A 12,150-nucleotide genomic window follows, 5' to 3' on the forward strand; every position below is an offset into this window, starting at 1 on the left:
TAGGCTGACTGATGTATAAAAATTAGTATTATATAAAAGTCCTCATGTTTATTTTTATGCAATTTTATTTTTTCACTATTTACAGAATGCCACACAGTTCGAAGGGGAAAAGTTGAGATTTAAATAATATTGTTACCAATCAGAAAAATTTCGAATAATAGTGGTATTATCTGTCAGGTGAAAATATTTGGAATAATAAATATTTATAAAAATAAAAAAAAACAGATGAGAATCATAAAAATAAGAGATACAAATAGAAAATCGTTTTTGATATTTAAATAAACCTGTGTTTTTCATTTTGAATAAATATTTTTTTTAATGTAAAGATAATAATATTTATTAAAATATGTATATTTGGTACAGAGCAAGAACTTTTATTAAAAAAGTAATGAAATATAAAAAAAATCTTTAGGATATAACTTTTGTTTTGAACAAAGGAAGAAAAATAAAATTTAACCCTAAAATACATTACTTTCATATTTTTTGTATACAAAAATATACGTGTTTTGAATAGCTGCATATAATTTAGGAAAGTTATAAAAATTTTGTAATTATTTTTTGTGAAATTAAAAAAGAATTAAAATGTGCCAAATAGCTAGATTATGAATTAAAGAATATTCAAGAGACACAAATCACATTATAACAATTTTGTAATAAAAATGAAAGTACCTTTTTAAAAAAATCTTTTACAATGCAAGGAAAAATATTTCTAAAGGTGGAATTATTTATACAACAGCCATCTTGGCATTTTCCCAAGTTTCCAGTTTAAATTTAATTCTAGTATCGCTTTTGGTATATATCGACCTTTTCTACAAATGTTTATCAAAACGCATTTAAAAAGGGATTTCCAAATACTCATTGTTGCCCGTTGTAACAGTCATGTGAAGCTTATAAATGGAAATAAAAGAATGTAACCAAATGGCTACACGATGTATTGTAGGGTACAATTTCGTGTAACAGTTTAAATTTCATTGCTAAAAGGAAACATGTTGTTGTTAAAAGTTTAAGGAAATTTGCTGAAATTACGGAAAATATTAGAAAAAAAAAGATATCACAAAATGTATTACTTTAAATTTTATGGTATTATAAAAATTTCTTTTGTGTGATTATATTTTCAGTCATTGTATTATATTACGAGAAATTCAAAATTTTATTTTGCATTTAATTAATTGAGATTCTAATTCTGATTTAAAAAAAGGAAGAACACTTGGAAGTACATATTTTTGCTGTTATTCTCTTTGTCGAATTTGGTAGCTCAAATTTACACTGTTTGCCTTGTAGAGCATTAAATAAGCCCGCATGCAAATTATATTTAAGTATTTCATATTAAAAAGTTATTTAGTTCGTTGGCATTGGATTTCATACTCAGTTTTATGAAACAGATGTTACATGTTAAAATATATTTTGCAACAGCCCATATCTACCATTAATATTTCGAAACCAAATAATATTTTTTAAACTAACAATGGTAAACATCGCTTTAAAAGGAACAAAAGGCACATAGTGCAGTGAAATTTTTTTGTTTGATTTAATCACGTCTTTTCTATTTATACAAATCACTCAATTTTGCTAATTATTTTGACAGAAATTTCTTCAAAGAAAAGATATTCGAAAAAACTGCTACTTTAAAATTACAATTTTGGAGATGAAAAAGAGAAATGAATAGCTATTGCAATTTTGGAAATGAAAAAGAGAAATGAATAGCTACTACAGTTTTGTAAATTAAAACGAGAAATAAATAACTACTACAGTTTTGAAAATGAAAAAGAGAAATGAATAGCTATTACAGTTTTGAAAATGAAAAAGAGAAATGAATAGCTATTACAGTTTTGAAAATGAAAAAGAGAAATGAATAGCTATTACAGTTTTGAAAATGAAAAAGAGAAATGAATAGCTATTACAGTTTTGAAAATGAAAAAGAGAAATGAATAGTTTCTACAATTTTTGAGATGAAAAGTGAATAGCTATTACAATTTTCAAGATAAAAAAGAGAAATGAACAGCTATTACAGTTTTGGAAATGAAAAACTATTGGAATTTTGGAGATGAAAACGAGAAATGAGTAGCTATTGCAAATTTGGAAAATGAAAAAGAGAAATGAATAGTTTCTACAATTTTTGAGATGAAAAGTGAATAGCTATTACAATTTTCAAGATAAAAAAGAGAAATGAACAGCTATTACAGTTTTGGAAATGAAAAACTATTGGAATTTTGGAGATGAAAACGAGAAATGAGTAGCTATTGCAAATTTGGAAAATGAAAAAGAGAAATGAATAGTTTCTACAATTTTTGAGATGAAAAGTGAATAGCTATTACAATTTTCAAGATAAAAAAGAGAAATGAACAGCTATTACAGTTTTGGAAATGAAAAACTATTGGAATTTTGGAGATGAAAACGAGAAATGAGTAGCTATTGCAAATTTGGAAAATGAAAAAGAGAAATGAATAGTTTCTACAATTTTTGAGATGAAAAGTGAATAGCTATTACAATTTTCAAGATAAAAAAGAGAAATGAACAGCTATTACAGTTTTGGAAATGAAAAACTATTGGAATTTTGGAGATGAAAACGAGAAATGAGTAGCTATTGCAAATTTGGAAAATGAAAAAGAGAAATGAATAGTTTCTACAATTTTCGAGATGAAAAGTGAATAGCTATTACAATTTTCAAGATAAAAAAGAGAAATGAACAGCTATTACAGTTTTGGAAATGAAAAACTATTGGAATTTTGGAGATGAAAACGAGAAATGAGTAGCTATTGCAAATTTGGAAAATGAAAAAGAGAAATAAATAGGTATAACAGTCCCGGATATGAAAAAGAGAAATGAATAGCTAATGCAATTTGAGATGAAAAATTAAAACGAATAGCTGCTACAGTTTTCGAAATGAAAAGTGAATAGCTATTACAATTTTGGAAATGAACAGCTATATCAGTTTTGGAAATTAAAAAGAGAAATGTATAGCAATTACAATTTTGCAGATGAAAAAGAGAAATATATAGCAATTACAATTTTACAGATGAAAAACAGAAATATATGGCAATTACAATTTTGGAGATGTAAAAGAGAAATATATAGCAATTATAATTTTGGAGATGAAAAAGAGAAAGGAATAGCTATCACAATTTTGAAAATGTAAAAGAGAAATAAATAGCTATTGCAATTTTGGAGATAAGTAGAAGAAATTAATCGCTTTATAAGTTCTTTTTTAGCCTACGTTTCTATCTATTCCTTAATTAATTACCCGAATTAACTCTAGTCTTTGGTGATTTGATATTCTACCCAACAGCAACCCCTTTCGATAAACACCACCCCTGCAGATCGAAATGGAGGCTGGAAGCGTTCGACGGGAACTAGTGCACAAGTTCCTCGTCCACATTATTAAACAAGCCTGCAGAGAAAGGTGCCGTCGGACGCAAACAAGTGTAAATTAGCTGGCAATTACCGTCGGGAAAGACGTCTCGGGAGAAGTGGGGGGTGGTCGGGACAATCTATCGAGCCCCTCGCATACACGTGGGAATAGGCCGATCGATAAATTAATTAAGTGAATTGTTATAACCTGTTCTCTAACGAGAGTTTGCTTCTAATGGGAGGTAAGTCCCAGACTGAATCACAGTTTAGAATGGGAGATCTTTTATAAGTGTTTAATGGGAATGAAAGGTGGTGTCAACAATCAGCAGGACGTGAATGAAAAAGGTTTGCAGTGAGTATATGGGTTGGAAAAGGTTTAGATAAAATATTGGATAATAATTACTATAATAAATTCTAAGCACCCTTTTTATTTTCTCGTTAATGAAAGTTGCTACATAGAGAAAGGATCGGAATCATCAAAACATGTGGCCTCTAGATTTTGTGAATCTTTAGATAGTCTTGTGTCTATAGAAACACATTTTTATTTTCTCGTATACGAAGTACAGAGAAAATATTGTAATCATTAAAAAATTTGAACTCGAGATTTTGACGAATCTCCATGTTTTAGACTTCATTGAGTTCGAAAAACATATTTTTGGAAAATGTCCATCTGTCTGTGACAAAGATTACTCAAAAACACTTTGAGATAAACGGATGGAATTTGGTATAAAAGCTTAAAACGGAATTTGTAGATTTCTATCAGATTTTCAGCAAAATCCGTTTAGTGGAAGTCTGTCTGTCCGGCTATATTTTAGCCCGATAACAAAAAATAATAAATAAATAATAAAAACACGAAGAGAAATAAATTATTATAAAATTCGGTACACAGATTTAACATCTATAATGTAAACACCTATTAAATTTTGAGCGAAATCCAACAGGGAGTTATCCGTCTGTACTTTCAGAAACATCTAAACACAACAAGTAAAAAAAAAAAAAAAGAGACTTAAATACGTCGGATTTGATACATGATTATATGTTTCTAAGTATTGTATTATGCCAAATTTTTATTTCAATCAATCGAAAAAAACTCGTCTGTAACCCAAATTTAATTTTTGGATGCTATTAACCGCATGCCAAGAATGAATCGCCAAAACACTCGCCAAGGACATACGATAGATTCTGTAAAAATGCTAAGTTGACGCTAAAGGTAAATATTTCGGAACTATTGTATACAATGCCAAAGCGGTCAGTGGGTTAACTTGTTAATAGAGAGTATGCGAGAAAATTTTGAGGAGATCACTCCGGCTGGTTAGAATATGTCTGTCTGTCTTTTGTGAACACGATAATTAAAGTGTTTTCACCTAGAAGCATGAAATTTGGTATCTAATCGCCATACCAACTTTGTAAATTTCTATCAACTTCTGAACAAAATTCATTTCCAAGAAATTTGCTCGTTTACCTGTCTATTTGCATGAGAATATGATAGTCATAAAATGCAAAGAGCTATATAAATAAAATTTGGCGCACAATTTTGGATTTAAAGTAATTAGTATCAAATTTTGGTAGAAAATCGTCTATAGGTTGATCATCTATTGACATGCATATAAATGCGATATCTAAAACATCCAACTATTTATACGATTGAAATTGGGCATGTAAACTTATTACTGAAATCGTAGTCTTAGCAAAATTTTAGCTCCAATTGACTGAAAAAAATCGCTCAAAATACACATTTTGTTTTCTTCATTATACTTCAAAGCACAAAACGTCCATATGCGAAACTTCGAAAATAAAAATCTGAGTACAAGGGGTATCGCAATCTTGTTCTTAATTTTTATGTGGGAGGAGAGGGGGTGGGTAAGAAAAATATTTTAACTAAGAAACATTTGGGAAAATTTTCAAGAGATCACATCTACAGGTTATTATTGCAATAAGTACAGGGAAATATTTAAAAAAAGATATGGATACTCAAACAAAATAATTAAAACGCGAAAAACCGATTGGAACATTTTAATTAAATTGGAATCTTAATTTAATTTGTAATAAATTCTTAATTTTTAATTTGAATGTTTCACTACCTGAATGTTATAAAATTCTTCCAGAGCAGCTTAATTAACTCAAAATATAATTTTAGTTCCTCTTGTTTTCATGATTTTGTTTTGATCTCAGTACTTTGGATGGAAATTATTTTCTCTTTTCTTTTGTAAAGAAATGTAAAACTAATTAAATCTCTTTTTTTTAAACTTTTTTTTATTTGAATTCTTTTTTCCTTTTAAATACATTATATGTTTTATAATTCAGTATTATAGATATTAAAGAGACTTGCAATAATTCTTTTGCTGAATTTCATTACCAGATGGCGCCACGCATATACTATCAAAAATTAATTTGAAATTGAGAGATTAACATTATAAATATGTGAAAGTATTAAAACAAGTAGTGTCATCGACAAAACACAGCCATGCGAAAATTCCTTATTATATTATTATAAAATTCATTATATCATTATAAAATTCATTATTCATTTTTATAGAAGTGCATGAAAAATCGATTAGGAAATTCAATCTTTAGAAGTTTGGAAGACTTCGAATTAAAAAAAAAAGTGAATAAAAATGTACTAAATGCACAGATGAATTTATCATTACCCGATTAATCTTCGATATTCAGGAATTCTCTTGCTGGTGTTACACAAAATATTATCGAAATAAGATGAGTTATCATATTTAGTTAAAAATAGCCAGAAAAATATTCTATGATGAAAATAGTGAATTTTTGTTTTTTAGAGTTTAGGTTCTCTTTCTATAAAATGCATATAAAAAGGACAAATTCTCAAAATCTAACATAAATCACAAATTAATTAATCCTTTTTCGGAGAAATAATGTTTCTATAAATCAACTCAAAAATGTACAATTTTAAAATATGCCTGAAAAAAGCTTAGAAAAGAAAACAAAATAAGAAAATTTTTTAAAGTAACATTTTTTACTAGACAATTAATCATCTTTTGCCGAAACTTTTGAAAATGAATGCCAATTTCCAGAATACAAAACTACTTCTACAACTTAAAATGGGTTTTAAATATTAATTCTTAAATCCACAAAATAGTACAATTCTCGCTCGCATAAATGCATCCAGTTATGATCCTAAGAATCTACGATTGATAGAAGATCCTAAGAATCTACGATTATTTGAAAACAAAGATCTATTGCGGTATCAAGAAATGAAACTCAACAACAGAAATTAATAATAATGATTTCCCAGAAGTATATTTTAAAACATCAATAAATCTCGATAAACGTTTCAAGAATATGGAATAAAAAGACTTCTAATGGACTTTTCTAGGAACTATTACTAAGTTCTGAATGAATGCCCAAGAATTTTATTTGATCATTTGCTTATTAAATTTCAGTTTAAAATATGGAATCTTAAACCCATAAAATGGTATTTGACTCCTAATTGTCTAAAAGCATTCAATTGCAATTTTGAATCTAGGATTTATAGCAATTGTTTCCACCGGTAAAAGATTAATCATATTCAGCGTGGTTTAAAAGGAAGATCTTAACTAGAGAAGTATAAAATAAGGATCTCTAGAAATCGGTTATCAAAACTCTAACAAAATTTCTGTATAAACTTCTATTAGGATGAAAATGGCTAAATTTTAGATTGCAGATATAAAAAACTGAGGTTAAAATATAGTAGTTTGAATTTATTAAATGTCATTTGATTCTCGATCGATTCGATTCCATTCGTAGAAATCCAAATCTGGTTGGTTTTTTGGATTTAATGGCACAAGAATCTGGTTACGCTATACTGTCCAAAATATGTGGTTAAAGTGGTTACCGATGATAACAACTTAATGATAAGATTTTAAATATTATAAAATACTTCCGTAGATACACAAGATTAAGGTTAAGATTTATAGGATTTGTTTCTAAATAGAGATGACGTTCGATATAGCATCACGAAATCGAACTCAGCAAGATAAACTAATAATAATGATTTTCAAAAGTGGATATTAAATCAACAACATATAGCGATAACCATTTAATTCATTCGGGACGAAATCTTAAAGAACTTCCAATGGATTCCCGCAAATATTTTGCCGAGTCCTGAATAAACATGCAAGAATTTAATTATATCATTCAATGATTCATTCTCTGAATGGAAGATTGGAAAATCTCATTAGGTTTATAATATCTATTAAGCCATAGAAAATATTCTATTCATTGACATATAAGATTTGGAACAAAATATCATTCACGTTAAATGAGAAGCGGTTGAAAGCACCTGCTTCATGGACTCTGGCGTATAATGAGATTTTAGAATGAACTTCAAGGACACTTACTTGCTTGTATGCGGAGCTCGATGTTAGACGAAACAAAACCGGAACGTTGGCAAACTCTGAATGGATGAAAAATCCTTGCCTTGCAACAGCAAAGGCACGAGGGTTAAAAATAAATCATTTCCCCGTTTGGTCTTGCATTTATGTGAATTCACACATGGGAGGCGTTAACAGTTTTGTTGACTGAACAAATTCCAACATTCTTGTTTCAGAAACTGTAATTATTGAAACTGTGGTAATTATTTGAAACCCCTATCTAGAATTTTTCTTACTTATTATTTAGTCAACAAAAACTGATATGATGAGTTTAAATTAAAAAAAAATGAAATATGCCATCACAAATTTCAAGTTATCATGTAAGAATATTATTATTTTTTAAACTTTTCTAGGGCTATGGGAAGTATGCTTCCCACCAAATTTATCAATCTTTGTATGCAATTTTGTAGCTTGGCATAAGTTCTGACAAATTTTTTTAGAAAGACAGAAATTTAGATGCTTCAGTTCTTTATCTCAATCAAAATGATGTGTCTTGATTTGTTACTTCATTATTAATTAACCAAATTAATGAATTAATCAAATTAAATTTATCTAATAAGCTAAATGAATCCCTTTTCTTATTCTCATTTCAAGCCTAAAAATATTTAAACATAATATGACTAGAAAAAAATGGCCCTTTAAAGGGTTAAGTCATTGTTTGCCTTCCTTAATTTAAGTCATTAATCAGTTTAAGCCGGTATGAAGCCGGCGTCCTGGCTTAGGGGTAGCTTGTCCGCCATGATCTGGGCTTCCCGGGTTCGAGTCCTGGTTCGGACAGGATTGTTATTCCCCCTGTATTCTATAGTAGAGGTGTGTGAAAGTGCCCCCCCCCCACTTGTGGAAAAGAGTTGTGTAAGCGAATGTGTGAGTGTCATCTACAGTATGAGCTGGAAGTTGGACTTCTGCCTTCGGGTGCTCAGGGGTCTTTACCCTCAGAAGCTACTGCACACCCTTCCGTTGTAACACGGACACGACATTATCGTCATCAACCGGTTTGAAACATTCACATGATTATCAGATTACGCATGCGTCGATATTTAGAAAATGGATCATTTTTTTCTTTCATCTCAAAATCCACCGAGTTCCAATTTTTTTTGACAGTTAGAAAAATTGAAAATAAAAGTTAAAAAATGGTATATATATATATATATATATATATATATATATATATATATATATATAGTCGCCAACTGTGACAATCTTCTTTATCATTTTCTAATAAACTTAAAGCAAAAAATTTATACCTCAAAAGCGATAAATCGCCAATTTTCTTGCCATGCATTTTATTTTGTAGCTTCAAAAATATCAAACCAAAACAACATCGTTTTCTCACATGATAATAATTTGTAATGAATATCGTTCAATTTATAAACAAATAGGATGTTATTCAACCTCTTCAAGAGACAACATTTGTAGATGAAACCAGTCAGAAACATCATAAATGGTTTGCTGACTTAAAACCTGATGCTTTCAAAGATATTTCTGAAAATTGACCACCAACAGACGCTGCACAGCACAATCGAAGTAAGACATCATAGGAAATCCTCAAAGCATATAAAAAATTACAACTTCAACGTTCACCCTCATGTGTTGTATTATCACATGAGGGTGAACATATGAGGGTATCATCACATGAAGTGAGGGTATGTAAATAAAGGGTGCCCCAAAATTAACGGAAGATTTGAATTTGTCACTATTTGTGCAGTAAAATGTTGGCAACCCTATGACATTTGACAGCTGATAGTTTAGGGTGAGTAAAAAATGGAGTTTTACACAATAGAACAACGTGTAAACGCAAAATTTGAATTATATAAAAAACACATTTTCATAAATCTGACTGATTTTTGTTGATGCAGCATTGAATTTCCTCCTTCAATGCACGCGTGCTTGCGGACTTGTTAGAATAGACTTTTGACTTCAAATAACCTCATAAAAAATCCATTGGTATTAAATAACACGATCTAGGAGACCAACTCTCAAAGTTTCTAACTACAGCTGCCAGACTTTCATTATTTTTATAAATATTGTTCAAAAATGAAAATATATTATTATATCATGCAACGCTTCATTTTTTTTACTAACCCTAAACTATCTGCTGTTAAATGATTTTTAATAGATTCGCCAACGCTTTACTGCGCGAATGGTGGCAAATTCTTGCCTTGCATTAATTCTGGTGCACTCTTTGTAATATCTATATTCATTTATTGTTAACGAGAAGAAATAGTAAAAAGTAATATTCAAGAGATTAGAATAGATAAAACACTAAATTGAAAAAGAGAAAAAAGTTTTACAGTTCCTAGATTTTCCAATATAAAAGGACACCTTGAAATTTCTTCTATTCATATCATATAAGTGTTAACGTTTAGAGTACCAATGGAATACCTATGTATCATGATATAGAATATAAACATCAAAGGGATTTTTGTAAATTCTTAAACTCGTTTAATATTGTCCTGTTGTTTAGACAATCCTAAAAAATGTAATATATATGTAATTTGAAGACATAGACGAGACGTTGTATTTTTAATTTCGTTTTATTCTCTCTCGTGAGACAGGCATATCTTATTTACAAGAAGACGTGTGGCACAAAAGCAGAAGTAAAAAGGGAAGAAAGGACGAAACAAATGATCACTAGTCTTGTATAATGTAGGATTTTCGGCCACGCGCCAATTCAATACACTTGGTGACCTTTGACACCTTTTCAAGGGCACCGAAAAGATCACTTTCATTTGCTGTTTCATTTGTTTCATTTCATTCACAGAATGAAATTACTATGGGCTAAATTCAGATAAAGTTTTGGAAATTAATTTGGATTAAATTAAGAGTTTAAAATATCATTACATATACATATTACCTAGAATGCTAGAAGGATCTAACTATACAAGGTAATGACACCAATGGGACACATGTGTCCCATTCTTCTAAATTCCTCACCCACATAATATGATTATGAACATATATGACTAATTGGAATAAGGAAAGACATTTTTGATGAAGAAAAAAACCTAAATTTATAAATGTCTCCAAAATAATTAACAAAATTGGTAATCTAAGGGTAAAAGAGTAGATAGTTATAAAAATATAACACTTAATATATTGGAAGGAGACGCACCAGCTAAACTGAATTTCTAAATAGTTACCAAAATGAAAGAAATGGTAATCTAAGGGTTAAAAAGTAGACAATTATAAAAATATAACGATTTAGCAGTTGCATTATTATATCTTCTCTTTTGGATAATAGATGGCGATGTCTATTTAGGTACGCATCCCATAGTGCATTGCGATTGTAATCATAAGGAGATGATATGCTGTTCTGTGCAGGTGCGCGCGTTTATGTCTAGTCTTTCGTGTTTGTTTGTGTGAAATGTGATCATTAAAAAAATGTTCCTGAAAACATACGTCCTCTTACCCCTCCAGCGAATCTGAATTTCTTTGAACAAATTAATCTAAAAGTGAAATACAAATAAATTTAGAATATTTATACTAGAATCATACGAATGAATTAAATAAGAATTCTGTTTGCAAACATATCGCTGTATTAATTATTTATCATCATATTCAAGTAGGATTTTGTGATTTTGGTCATCCGGAATCTAAAAGTTAAAGAATTATAAGAAAGAATAAAACTAATGTATTATTTAATCTGGATTTCTTTAAACATCTTTCTCTTTCAAGGAGGCGCGAAATCAAAAATAGTTCTTCCAAAATATACAAAATTACTTCAAGCCGGGGAAGTCTTTTCTATTAATTGGATCTCTATCAATTAATTAGAAGTTCGAAGAAAGGCTGCCTGCAGCTGAATGGCCGATTCTCCTATTAACTTTCCTCAGAAAATTCGATCCTGGCTGCGTAATCTCCACTCTAGTGAGTTTTATTTATTTTCTCAGATTAATCCCGGCTGAAAGCGGAAGACATTTTGAAAGACAACCCTTCAGGCTAGAAAGAGTGGAACGGACATTCCTTTCTTGTTTTTCTCTTTCTTTCTTTCGCTCAGCACTATTTCCTTCCGCCGTTCCCGTGTCAAAGGTCGCCATGCAATCACCGTCCAGGCGTGAAAAGTCATCGCGGAAGACGTCTGCTCGATAATTGACTGTCGCGTACCACGTGATTTTTGCTTCCAGACATTTCCACCATTCTCTTTTTAAAAAAAGTAATTTTTTTCAAGGGTAAAAAGTTAGAAGTTTGTTTTACAGCGACGTGTTCGTTTGTTCGAAGTTTTGGAAGTAAAATCTTGCCGCTTCGAGAACTTGTGATGCTGTAGCACAAGTATATAGATAAGGTAGTTTTTTTCCGATTGTTTTTGTAGAATATCTTCTACGAGAAATAAGAAAGAAATTTTTATCCGTTTTCACAACAGACAGAGCATGACAGTAACATAGTGAAATAAAAAAAAAGTGTTGCGATGGAAAAAAAATCACTGCTC

The 12,150-nt window shown here is 29.9% G+C and overlaps 1 protein-coding gene across 2 annotated transcripts in view; it reads right to left on the minus strand.

Annotated features, from left to right (window-relative positions):
- Positions 1-12,150, minus strand: part of LOC129966545 (protein shisa-9-like) — a 392,084-nt gene that overhangs the window by 150,288 nt on the left and 229,646 nt on the right. Inside the window, exon 1 of one of the 2 annotated variants that reach the window (XM_056080987.1) lies at positions 7,695-7,745. The exons of the other annotated variant lie outside the window; for it this stretch is intronic. The gene's annotated coding sequence lies outside the window, so the exon portion shown is untranslated. Of the gene's footprint in view, positions 1-7,694; positions 7,746-12,150 lie in introns of those variants that run through there. 2 annotated transcript variants of the gene reach the window in all.

The sequence above is a fragment of the Argiope bruennichi genome, chromosome 4 (genome assembly GCF_947563725.1).
Source record: "Argiope bruennichi chromosome 4, qqArgBrue1.1, whole genome shotgun sequence".
Lineage (NCBI taxonomy): Eukaryota > Metazoa > Arthropoda > Arachnida > Araneae > Araneidae > Argiope > Argiope bruennichi.